General features: G+C 48.3%; 1 long non-coding RNA gene across 1 annotated transcript; it reads left to right on the top strand.

The window, feature by feature from the left end:
* The first annotated feature begins 8,057 nt into the window (after positions 1-8,057).
* Positions 8,058-12,380, top strand: LOC125113070 (uncharacterized). Its single transcript, XR_007131325.1, has 3 exons — positions 8,058-8,259; positions 9,502-9,709; positions 11,857-12,380. It is a non-coding gene; the product is annotated as an uncharacterized LOC125113070 (long non-coding RNA).
* Positions 12,381-13,525: the final 1,145 nt, after the last annotated feature.

The following is a 13,525-nucleotide window of genomic DNA, read 5'->3' as shown; positions in this document are numbered from 1 at the left end:
AGTGCCTGGAAATGTCATCCACAGACAAGAAATGCCAAAAAAACAGTGAAATTACACTAACCTGGACCTGAATCCCAATTCCACCTACTTGGAGTTGGATGAATTTGGTGCAACCTCAGTCTCTCTGGAGGAGCTCCAGCCGTTAACATTACAATAACACATATAAAGTGCTTCGATTCCATAACAAGTACTCATAAATATCAGGTATTATTGCTACTTCCATTCTGCTACTGAACAACAGTCCGGTTATCGAGGGAATGTGCTTCGAAACTATCCACGAAAACCATACGATGGGAACGACTTACAGATCTTCCAGAAGCAACACAGACGAGGTCAAATATAAACCTACAGTCAGGGAGTAGGAGGGATAAGAGAACATTGATCATTTTTTTCTGAAGCGGCCTATGTGAAGTGCTTTGGGTACAATTTTAAGGGCTGTATCAAATAACACCACACCAACCAGTGCAAGCACGCGTCTTCTGGGGGCCCATCTCACAATGTCTAACGGAAAGACATGATTCTGGCTTAAAATCCCCAACACGAACCCCTAAGCATCACTAACCAAGAAGCCCAGGGGAGAGGCATTCGGAGCTGGGGGTTTGCCAAGCAACAGAATAACGGGCAGAGCCGTTGCTAAAGAGCGATTGTCCAAGTCCTTCCTGAACAGGTGCGTCCCACTCAATGACACAGCAAATCATAACTGCAAGGCACGCGAGGGGCATCCGCTAAGATACGGCATCCCTTTGACAGAAGAGCCCTACCTCCAAATCCTGTGACCCGGAAAAAGTTAAATGCGGAGAATGACCTTTAACCCTCCACTCATCCCCTGGGCTGATATGACCCCAGGAAGGGCACAGCAGGCTCCCCCCGATGCACTCATCATCCCTATGCCCTCACTGTCCCCTTCAAGCCATTCACAGAAGAATAAGGGCAGTTGTTTGAGGAGTTCCTGTTGTGGCTCAGCGGTAATGAACGCAACGAATGTCCACGAGGACTCGGGTTTGATCCCTGGCTTCGCTCGGTGGGTTAAGGATCCAGCATCGCTGTGAGCTGTGGTGTGGGTGGCAGATGAGGCTCAGATCCTACGTTGCTATGGTTGTGGCGTAGGCCCGTGGCTAAGGCCCGATTCTACCCCTAGCCTGAGAATTTCCATATGTCTTGGGTGTGGCCTTAAAAAGACAAAAAAAAAAAAAAATGACAGTTGTTTAAGTGCTTATGAACCCACAGGATCCTGTGTGTCAGAGAATAAGGGACTCAGGCTTGCTGGGTTCGGGGTGTCAAGAGATGGGTTCTGGAAAATGAGTGGCGAGGTAATTTGCCCTCCCATGATGGCTTAAACTAGCCTTATCCTGACCTAGCAACAGAAATGGTACCCAAGTTACACTCTGACTTGGCCTGGTCATTCCTGCCTCTTTGCCACCTGCATAAAAATCACAGTGTTTGGCATCTGTAGATGCTGATTGAATTCTTGTTGAAACAATGGTGAAAAGAGAAGCTAAGAGTAGTGTTACCATTTTCAAGCTATCAATGTATCTTTCAGGCCTGAATCATGCAAAGTATGTTTATTCATTCAACACACACTGCTGAGGGACTTCCTGTGATTCAGGTGTTGTTTCACATTGTGTGCGAAGCTGTAGAGTTTTTCCAGTGACAGTAAGGCCTTTTACAGTAACTAAGCACCCCCCATCCCCGCACTCAAAGTTTTCACACATGGAATTAGAGAAAATTCAATGAAGACATGCTGAGCCCGATGCAGTGGGTGCCATGATGGTGCCCCACAGACGTGGCCGCAGGGCTCCAGGCTCCTTGCACCGGTGATCAAATTGACTAGCAAGGATTATAGTCACGGCCAGATAGCTGTCGAGTGCTCACCACATGCCAGGAACTGCCTGCTGTCCTGGGACTTCACCAGGGATCAAAAATAGGCAGGCACCAAATTCAGGCTCAAGTTTCATCTCCACTTCTTTTCTTTTCTTTTCTTTTCTTTTTTAACTTTTTAGGGCTGTAGGTGTGGCATATGGAAGTTCCTAGGCCAGGGGTTGAATCAGAGCTGAAACTGCTGGTCTACACCACAGCCACAGCAACACCAGATCCAAGCTGCGTCTGTGACCTACACCCCAGCTTGCAGCAATGCCAGATTCTTAACCCAATGAGCAAGCCCAGGAATCAAACTTGCATCCCCACAGAGACTACACTGGGTCCTCAACCCACTGAGCTACAATGGGAGCTCCACTGCAAACTCTTCATTTGAGGATTAGTGTCACATTTTTGTGTAGGTTATACTGAACCTCTAGCCATGATGACATCTTGTGTTCTGATCAGCAGGCGTGGGAAAAAATTAATGCAATTGAAGCCACAGATGCTGGGCATTAGTTGGGCATTAAAGGGTCATTTATTTCATGTCTGCGACTATCTGAAACAATCTGATATGCTCATTGTGGGATGTACTACAGATTTTCTACCCATTTGCCAAGAAAAGTGTAAAGAAAGCAAGCAGAGTGTCAGAGAGCTGTGTTCAAAATATCTGTTGCTCTTGGTAACTAAGACTTGGAGCAAATTGAATTAGAGGAATCTATGCTCCTTTTTGATTTTCAGATGGCTAAAACTCTTTAAAAAATGGACTGAGTTTATTTTTGGATTTTATGGTTCAAATATTTCTCAGAAGGTCAGTAGGCCTTGGGAAGGTTTATAGCCCATATTTAGATCTCTAAAGCTATGTTTTAAATAAGACTATTTGGGACTTCTCCAAAAATTGAACTTCAAAAAAAAAAATTGTAAGAGAATAGTGTTTTAATTGCCAGCCCAACCATTTGCACATCCCCACTCAAGGATGCTGCTTCTTCACCGCCACATGTCACAGACCCTTCGCGTGTCCTCTTACTGTTTGCCTGTTTTTTTTTTCTTCGCAATCTTCACCCTGTGCTCACCTTTTGGACTTGACGAAAGAATTTAGCTACCTGAGTGCAGACGTGGGATTTTTGCAGTTGCAAGTAACAGAGTCTTCAACCCAAAGTGGCCTAAACCAGAAAAGAAATGCATTGGCTCATGCACCTTGAAATTTCAGAAGTTCAAGTACATCTCGGTGCATGGGCTCAAATGATAGCTCCAGGACCCTTTTTTTTTTTTTTTTTTTCTGTGTCCTCTTGGAAGGGACTCCAGTTCCCTTGCATTGATTCTGTTCTCAGGAGGGCTCTCCCCACAGGACCCCCAAATGGCTGTTACCTGCTCTGAGAACAAGTTCCTTAAGGTCCATCTCTGGTAGAGAAGGGTAGGGGTGGTGTTTGACTCAGAATTCTCGAGAAAAATCCAGACACGCTGACCGTGTGCCAAGAGAGTATGTTACAGCAGTTTGCTCAGGCCTCAATCTGGTTTCCACCCCCAGAGTCAGAGCCCATTCTAGGCCGTGAGAAATGAAATGCAGCTGAGTGGACCCCAAAATGAAAACCGGGGCTACTGACAGCAACCGAAAGGCTGACTATCAGGAAGGCAAACAGCAAACATCCATTCCATCCAGCCCTGTGCATTAGCTTTCTAGACCCGGATTGCACTCTGCCCCTTCCCCCCTGCCCCGCCCCCGGCCTCCTGAGCTCCCACACCCTCCACCTGCCTGCTCTCTTCCCTCTTCAGAGCATCCCATGTGCTGGAGTATGTGCAATACCATTGGGTCCATCTCCTGCCTGCCGTCAAAGAGTGTAAATGAACTTACTCTAGGACCTAACTGGCACTTCACTGAGGTCTTTGGACTCTGTCCAATGAAACACCCTAGCAACACCAGGATTGCTACAGACAGCTGAAGAGAGCGTTGTTTCCTCCGGGGAGGATTGATCATATAAACCAAAGCACAGCTCATTTTAAAATCTATCCTGCTACAGGAGGAACGATGCTATAACATCTGCAGCAGCTGCGTAAAGCCCGGATCCCTTCACGTGGTGGCCGGCAGCTCTTGGGAGTGCTTTAATCCCTGTTGTCTTAAAAACAGCTCCAGGTTTATCCTCCAACCCGTTAATCCTTTTGAAACTACTAGCCACGTCACACTGAGGTCTATGGAAGGATGGGCCAGTGGGGACCTGCTGTACAGCACAGGGAACTCTACCCAGTATTGTGTGATCATCTATGTGGGAAAAGCATCTGAGAAAGAACGGATGTGTGTCCATGCACAACTGGGTCACTTCGTTGCACAGCAGAAATGATCACAGCCTTGTAAAGGAACTGTACTTCAATACAACTTTTAAAAATAATAAGAGGAAAGAAATGGAACTCCTAGCCACCTGGTCAGGTCATTCAACCTAGAGAGAAGATTGAGTCCATTGTGGATGGAGACTCAGTAAACAAAGGATGCTGCCTCCACCAAGCCAGCAGCCACTGCCCTCACCCCAGCTGTGCACCCCGAAGGGGTTGGGGATGGAGAAAAGCAGGATGCTGGCTCTAGACAGTGAAGGGCACATCAAAGGGATGATTTCACCGAGCCCAGACCTTGCACCTTCCTGTGCGAGGAAAAACACACTCAATTCCTCAACTTGAGATGTCTGGTTTTCTTTAGTTAATGGTCATCTTTTGATGTTCCTACTACCTTACTTCTGTTGCAAGACTCTGTCCAATCTGGCTCCTCCCTTCCCTTTTGGGAGCAGCCCCCAGGGTGACCTGAAAGGCTGCCTTCCGGGCTTAAGCCCTCAGTTTTTTCCACCAAATAATACATACTTCTCAAATCCTAGGTTGTTTTTTTTTTTTTTTTTTTTGAAGTCAGCGAAATACATGGGCTAAGCTGTAACGTGAAAGAGGTGGATCTATTTTGTGATTTTTTTTTTTTTTTGGTACATGAACAAAGATAAAAGAAAAAGCTCAACCAGAGCACGTTTCAAGCAGCATGTAATTTAGCGAGAGCCTGCTAAGTGCCCGGCTGGGGATGTACCATTGAAAGGATATAAGTAAGCATCTGCCCTCAAAGGACAAACAGTCAAGTCAGAAACAGTCATTCGGAAGTTCCTGTTGTAGCTCCCGGTAAGGAGCCCAACGAGGATCCATGAGGACACAAGTTCCATCCCTGGCCCCGCTCCTAGTGGGTTAAGGATCTGGCGTTGCCATGAGCTGGGATGTAAGTCACAGATGCGGCTCGGATCCCGCATGGCTCTGGCTGTGGTGTAGGCTGGCAGCTGCAGCTCCAATTCGACCCCTAACCTGGGAACCTCTGTATACTGCAGGTGCGGACCTAAAAACCAAAGGGAAAAAAAAAAACAAACCCAAGAAGGAAACAATTTTGTGACCAGTGCACACTGACACATGAACACACATGGACAAATGCCCAGAGCGTGGCAGGACCCTGACTGAGAATCACGGCCTCCTTCCCAAATCTCCTCCAACATCCCACCTGGAGAGAGGTGAGCAGCCTTGGGCTTTGCAACTTCCCAGGCCCTCCCTGTTGGCATCTTCCAAGAGGCGACCCTCTTTCCTTTTTTTTTTTTTTTTTTTTTCAGGGCTGCAACTGTAGCATATGGAGGTTCCCAGGCTAGGGGTCCAGTCGGAGTTACAGCCGCCGGCCTACACCACAACCACAGCCATGCCAGATCCGAGCCACGTCTGTGACCTACACCACAGCTCACGGCAACGCCGGATCCTTAACCCACTGAGGGAGGCCAGGGATGGAACCTGCAACCTCATGGTTCCTAGTCGGATTTGTTTCTGCTGTGCCACAATGGGAACTCCCCTCCTTCCTTATTTTTTAACACTGCCTTCAATCCTGCTGCATATGGACCATGACACTTTCTCCTGCTTTCCCTGCAGTTGTGACTTCGGGGAGGCTCACTGAATAATTGAAAGGCAGCTTCTCACTTCCAGAAGGGATGCTCTAGAGACCTAAGGTAGCATCGGGCCTCCCAGCTTTCTGCCTGTGCCCGAGGTGGGTGGACGCTGCTGGTGGCGTCTGCTAAAATAGCCAGTGATTCAGCAACGGCAATAACCACACCCAAATTCTCCTGGATCACAGACTTCACTTGGAGTTGATGAGGACTCTGTGTATGGAAGAGGAGCTGGTTAGGTTAGTTGGTCTGCAGCAGGTTAGCCGACAGGAATCATCACTTACTTGAGCTATGACAACAAAACTGTGAACAGTGACGTTGCCTTTTTTTTTTTTTTTTCCTTTCTGTCTTTGTAGAGCCACACCCATGGCATATGGAAGTTCCCAGGCTAGGGGTCAAATTGGAGCTGCAGCTGCCAGCCTACACCACAGCCACAGCAACCCAAGATCCTTAACCCACTGAATGAGGCCAGGGATTGAACCTGCAACCTCATGGATCCCAGTTGAGTTCCTTACCACTGAGCCATGACAGGAACTCCTATTTACATGTTTTAAAACCAAGTATGGAAGTTTTATCCACTTCCTCCTCTCGTCATCAGCCTCTCAGTCATTTCAATAAACACCTTCATAGAATCAGAGAAACACAGATCACTCATACGTTTGAGCCCTAAATAGAAACAGAAGTGAGACTTCTGTGAAAAAAAAAAAAATATGCAGAAAGATTTAGAATTCTCAAACAAGTTTTGCTAACTCAAATCCCCAACAAAAGTGTGCTCTAAACATTCCTTAAATTGTGATCATGCTTGCAAGATTTCTAGGTGTGACTATTGAAATATACGGATTTAATGAGGCCTAACTATTGAATGGGAGCTGAGGTTGAAAGAAGAATGGAAACAAATCCAAGAACCAGGGTCCTCTTTCAATCCACCCTGTGAAAGTTGCTTCTATTTGTTTAATTAAACTCCTGGATTAATTCGGTTAATCCTGATTCATCCTTTGCACAGGCAGGGACCCCAGCACGAGCCTAAGCTGTGTCCACGCTGGGATTCAGGCAAGTCCAGGCCCGTTCCAAGGACTGAGGGCGGGAGAGGGAGGGTTCGACAGGGATCCACCTGCGGGAGCAAAGGGGGGTCTTCTGGGAAAAGACCTCTTTTCAGGAAAGAGACTTTTAAGGCAGACAAGTTTGATACAGGACAGGGGTTCGAAATGGCAGGGATAAACTGACAAAGGGGTGAGGGGGGGACTCTCTGGGAGCCCGAGGAGCCCCAAGCTCCTGCTGTGTTTGAGGCTCCTGAAACACTACAACTTAAGAAATACCAAAGAGTTCCCGTCGTGGCTCAGTGGTTAACGAACCTGACTAGCATCCGTGAGGATGAAGGTTCGATCCCTGACCTCACTCAGTGGGTTAAGGATCTGGCGTTGCCATGAGCTGTAGTGTAGGTCACAGACATGGCTCAGATCCCATGTTGCTGTGGCTGTGGTGTAGACCGGCAGCTGCAGCTCCGATTCAACCCCTAGCCTGGGAACCTCCCTATGCCGAGGGTGCAGCCCTGAAAAAAAAAAAGACAAGAAATACCAAGACTTCCGAGTTCCTGTTGTGGCTCAGCAGGTTAAGAATCAGACTAGCATCCCCTGAGGTTGTAGGTTCCATCCCTGACCTTAGTTCAGTAGGTTAAGGATTCAGCATGGATCTGTGGCTGTGGTGTAGGCTGGCAGCTGCAGCTCTAATTCGACCCCTCGCTTGGAAACTTCCATATGCTGTGGGCGTGGCCCTAAAATAAATAAGTAATTTAAAACATTTTAAAAAAGAGAAATACCAATACTGGGTGATAAAAACAAGCACAGGATACGCATTTGCATTTGACACTTATTTGTAACATATTAATATCATTCACAGCCAAGTAAAACCACCTTGCAAATCACTGTGCTATTCATGAGATAATTCAAGGCTTTCTAAGCATTTCCAGCTCATTATTCCATATAGGCGGGGTGACCCACAACAGACACCCAGGAGAAGGGCTGCATGGCCAATGCTTTTTTCGGTTCCAGTGGCATGTCTCTGAGGTGACACGAACACCCTCTGGGTTTATCCCCACGATTGTCCTGCGGCGGCCGGACCTCTCCCTCCCTCCAAGCATCCTCCTGCCTGATGCTCCCTAACCCAGCCTGACTCTCAGGCACAGGGAGCAGGCAAAGAGCAAGTGGAAACCACAAGAGCTCTTTATCCATAAGTTCTGAGAGACGCTGAGCTTGCAGACCTGAAGGTGCCAACACTTCTTCAGCAACTTCGGTGTCTTTGGCAAAGCCACAGGAGTCGGCTCAGACATTATCACCCAGACTAGGCGTCAGCAGCTCTGGCATAGGTGTTGCCAGGCCATCACACCAGGAGACGTGCCTTCCATGGATCGGCCACTGGCATCTTCCACGCCTGTTGACAGCTGAGCTGTCCCTCGAAGCCTGGGCTACAGGTAAGATCACCAATGCAGGCAAAGTGTGGTAGCCATGGGATAAGCAGGAGGATGGCGGTCCATCAGTTAGCCTTCCCTGTCCTTTTTCTCGTGGGCCCGCCTCCCCAAGGAGTCACCTTCTGTCTCTCCCTGGCTGGTTTTATGGGGACAGGCCATGCGGAGAACCATTTTCTGTGACTGGGTGGGTAAGTCTATTTCGTTCTGAGGTTTAGTATTTTGAAGCCCTCTTGTCCACAGATAGAAGGCGCCTTCTCCAATAGAAGCTTAATTGGGAATTTTTGAAAGGTTGTAACTTTAACTCTGTATGCTGGCTCTTTGGTTTCATTTCTCGATTGGCTCAGAACTCCAGAAAAAGATGTGCTCTTTGCTGAGCTTCTCGAACTTTCATAGGAACCACAACTGTCACCTTGGTCATCGTTGTTCTCGTCACTGGGTTTATTCTCAGGGCTTCGGGTGTATTGTTTGACCCGCGCCGACACATACAAATACATTCAGGGTAACGAAAGTGTGAGAAAGTATGTGTAACACCCCAGGGCAATAACAGGAATATCTAGTTGGAATTTAAAGGGTGTGTGATGGGAAGAAGGCACATCCAGAGAAACGTGGTTTGATCATGACCGTGACTCCGTTTTTCCCGTAAGGCGGGTGCACCCCAGGAAGCATGGTCTGTTCATTTATTGATTTGGACTTTAAAGAAACCTCTTTCGGGCACTTAATATGTGCCAAGCCCACAGAAAGAGCCTTCCCACCTTGGGGCGGTCATTTGAAAGTGGGGCAACATAGGGAAGAGGAGCCAGAAGTACAAACTGTGAGGTTTAAAGTAAGCTCCCAGGGGATATTGTACAGCACAGGGACTGCAGGTAATGTGTTCTAATAATTATAAATGGAGGTGTTCCCATCGTGGCTCAGTGGAAGGGAACCCAACTACCGTCCACGAGGATGTGAGTTCGATCCCCGGCTCTGCTTAGTGGGTTAAGGATCTGGCATTGCCATGAGCTGTGGTGTAGGTCACAGAAGCGGCTCAGATCCCACCTTGCTGTGGCTGTGGTGAAGGCCGGCAGCCACAGCTCCAACTTGACCCCTAGCCTGGGAACCTCCACATGCTGCAGGTGGGGCCCTAGAAAGCAAAAAACAAAACAAAACAAAACCTATAAATGAGTATAACCTTAAAAGATTGGGAATCACTATATTGCACTCTTGTAACTTATATACTATTACTGTTCATCAACCCTATTTCAATAGCAAATAAGTAAAGACGCTGTGTTTCTGAGAATGGAGTCCTCCTTCGTTGGGCTGGGGCTGGCATATTTTTCTAAAGGGAATGGAAATTTCCAGAACTCGTCAAATGGGAATGAGATGGTCCAGAACCAGAAAGAAAAGACTCAGAAGGTGGAAAACCTTTGATCTTTGAGAGATTTGGGAGCAGCGAGGCCTCTGGATCATCCGAGGGGTGAGTGTTTGAGGTCTTTCCTCCAACGTGCGGAGAAGAAAGTTGACGTCCACCCCGGGGAGGCAGGACGGAGACTGTTCAGGCTGCTGCCAGGGCCTCTGAGAGCAGTCGTTTCTAATAGGCTTCCCATTTCTCTGCATTGACTTTCCCTCTGTGAGATTCAAGATCCCAGTACAGTTTGGTTGTTGCAGTCTGGCCTTAGCTTAGTGACCAGTAAGGGAAGGGTCTGTGTGAAGCAGGAAAGAGGAAATAGACTTCGTGTCTGGCGTCCTTCGTTCTGGTTCAGCGTTCTTCCGGTCTGCCGTCCGTGCTCCGGCGGGCGGGCGGGCGGGAGGGACGGGGGCGGCAGGCCGGCCGGCGCAGCGCCGGGCGGGCGGGGCGGGGGGCCAGGCGGGCGGGCGGGCGGGGGCGAGCGGGCGGGCGGGCGGGGGACGGCCGGCCGGCCGGACGGCCGCGCCTGCCGTGCGGGCGGTCTTTGTTTCTTTCTTTTTCTTTTCCTTTCTCTTCTTTTTCTTGCTTCCCCTTCTTTCCTTCCTTCCCCGTCCTTCCTTCTTGCTTCTTTCTTCTTCTTTCTTTCTTTTTTCTTTCTGTCTTCCTTTCTTTCTTTTTTCCCTTCTTTCTTCCTCCTCTTCTTCTTTCCTTCCTCTTCCTTTCCTCCTTCCTTCTTTCTTCTTTTTTTCCGTTCGTTTCTTTCTTTCTTCCTTCCTTCCTTCCTTCCTTCCTTCCTTCCTCTCCTTCCTTCCTTCCTTTCTTTCTTCCTTCCTTCCTTCCTTCCTCTCCTTTCTTTCTTTCTTTCTTGATCTTTTTTATGGCTCCACTTGGAGCATATGGATGTTCCCAGGCTAGGGGTTGGATTGGAGCTGCAGCTGCTGGCCTACACTACAGTCACAGCCACAGCCACACAGGGTCCAAGTTGCATCTTTAACCTACAGCACAGCTCACAGTATCACTGTATCCTTTAACCCACCGAGTGAGGCCAGGGATCGAACCCACATCTTTACGGACACTATGTCGGGTTCTTGACCCACTGAGACACAATGGGAGCTCATGGAACTGACTTTCTTTATCCTGAGTTCAGCCTCATCCGAGCAGCAGCATTAATTGAAGGGTCAGAGAAGCATCTATAACTGCAGAATGGGGGCAGCGGGAGAGTGAATGTGGTCCAGGGTAGAGTGAGCCTCCCTGGTCTGGCATCCTGCACAACAGAGGCATGGCCGTGGTTCCACTGACCAGGAAGCCACAGGAGGCAGCCTCCCACACCCGCCTCCTCCTGAGCTTGCTGGACAGGAAGGAACAGTTATGGCCGAGACTGGCCGGGTGCTCAGCAACACTCTTTCCACCTCCTGATCACACAGCCTGCTCCCCCAGCCCCCTTGCGATGGCCAAAGGAACAGGACTGGGAGTGATGGAGGCCTCTCAGGCCTGGACCCTGACGTCCCAGGAGACCCCCTGCCTGCTCTCCCCTTGCTGGCTGGTCATCTCTGCTCAGATGATGAGCGGAGGACTCCATGGGGACTGCAGAGGGCAGCGAAGCCCAAAGATAAAGGAGCCTGACTCCCTGAGTCATCGCCTGGAGGAGAGCTGCCAGACCTGTTTTGAGCTGTGACGTGAGCAAAGAATAAACACGTCCTGTGTGAAGCCGTTGAGATGCTGAGGCTGTGTGGCCGTGGCAGTTAACATTAATCACACCTACTAATACAACATACAGAGACGTCTGAAGTCCTGTTGCTATACTGATGAGGGTCCTCGAACCATCAGAGGTCAACTTAAGAAACCCAAATCAGGAGTTCCCACTGTGGCTCAGCAGGTTAAGAACCCAGCTGGTATCCATGAGAAGGCAGGTTCGATCCCTGGCCTTGCTCAATGGGTTTAGGATCTGGCATTGCTGCAAGCTGTGCTCTGGGTCACAGCATTGCTGTGGCTGTGGGGTAGGCTCAGCTGCAGCTCTGGTTCGACCCCTAGCCTGGGAACTTCCACATGCCGTGGGTGCGACTGTAAAAAAAAAATTTTAATAAATGAAAAAGAAATATAAGTCAGACATCGCTCCTTCCCTCAGAGAGCTTACCATCCACTAAGAAGCCTAGAGAGAAAGTGGCGACGAAAAAAGAAACAGGAACCTAACAAAGGGCTGTGTCTTCCTATCGCAGACACATCTGAGATGAGGCACCACCAGGAGAAAATGTTGAAGCAACGATTCGATGGTCTCGTTCCCGTGTCAGACTCACCAAGAGTTGGGAGCCTGTTTCACAAGTGGTGACGTCATTGTGATCCTGCTCGTTTCTCTCTCGGAGCAGCTCATCGCTTTCTGTTTATAACCTTTATTTCTGCATTGCCATGGTTTTGTCTCTTACTTCCCTGTGGCTTTTGGAAAAGAAAACAAAGAGACAGCATGCTACGTCAGTTCTTCCTGAGCCAAAACTTTGCTCACACAATGTTCTTTGAGTATATACAACAGCAAACCAAAATACAACTAAACCTCCCCCCCACCAAAAAGTTTATGCGGCACCCCTGGAGGCACAGCGATTCACCTGGGACATAGAGATTTCTTTTGTCTCCTTGAATCCCCTTTCCCCATTTTCTTAGAATTAGATAAGTCACCAAATCAAAGGTTTGCAATAGCAGGTCTTTCTTTCACGGACCACAAGTAAAATGGATGGAAAGGAGATATCCAGCCAGGTGAAGTGGGGCTATGACTCATGCTCTCAATTTTTTTTTTTAATTCAAAAGTAACTTATAATACATGCTGCCACATGGCTAAACCTTGAAAACATTAAGCTGTGTGAAAGAAGCAAGACACAGAAGACCACATATTGTGTAATTCCATTTATATGAAATATCCAGAATGGGCAAATCCATGGAGACAGAAAGCAGATTAGTGGTTGTCAGGGGCTGGGTGGGGAGGGGGGCACTGACTGCTGCTTAATGGGTACAGGGTTGGCTCTGGGGATGATGAAAACGTTCTGGAACTAGATGATGGTGATGGTTGTACGGCATGGTGAGCGCACAAAATGCCACTACACTGTAAAGTGGTTAAAATGATGTTAAGTGAATTTCACTCAGTTTAAAAATGTCCTGATTTTCAAAAGTAACTTAATATTATCGGCTGCCTTCCTTGCCCCGCACATTCCCGTTCTGTCTCCTCGCTGTCCTTCCTAAAGCTATAGCATTAATAGCAATAGAAATTAAATGAAGCTTGCTGCAAGCAGACTGGCAAAAAGACAAAACTCAGCTTTAGGGCAATGGACTGTCTGCTGAATCAATGGAAAATCTGAAGAGGGAAATCATATGCCCTTTAGTCAGGTCTCAGGGGAGACGCTGCTTCTACTTGGGGGCAGACACAGAACTCTAAGTTCCCCGATGGGAGGCTGATAAACGTGGGCTAAAGAAACGCATCTGGGTCCGTTCAATTCATCTCCCCCAAATGGGTATTGGTATTATTTATAGGTTTGATCTTTCCTTTGTTTTTGTTTTGTTTTGTTTTCTTTTTAGGGCCACACCTACAGCACATGGAAGTTCCCGGGCTAGGGGTGAATTGGAGCTGCAGCTGCCTGCCTACAGCACAGCCACAGCAATGCCAGATCCAAGCCGCATCTGCAACCTGCACTGCAGCTCACAGCAATGCCAGATCCTTAACCCACTGAGTGGGGCCAGGGATCAAACCGTAGTCCTCATGGATATTAGTCGGGTTCTTAACCCACTGAGCCACAATGGGAACTCCCTCACCAGGTGAATTTGTACAGGAATGAAGATGCCAAAATTCCCGGGGTAGAGGAATACCAAAAAAATTAGAGTCAAGTATATCTGAGTTCTAACCCT

Source organism: Phacochoerus africanus, chromosome 12 (assembly GCF_016906955.1).
Source record: "Phacochoerus africanus isolate WHEZ1 chromosome 12, ROS_Pafr_v1, whole genome shotgun sequence".
NCBI classification, from domain to species: Eukaryota; Metazoa; Chordata; class Mammalia; order Artiodactyla; family Suidae; genus Phacochoerus; species Phacochoerus africanus.
The sequence above is the reverse complement of the archived record's forward strand: the minus strand, read 5'-3'. Positions and strand labels throughout refer to the sequence as shown.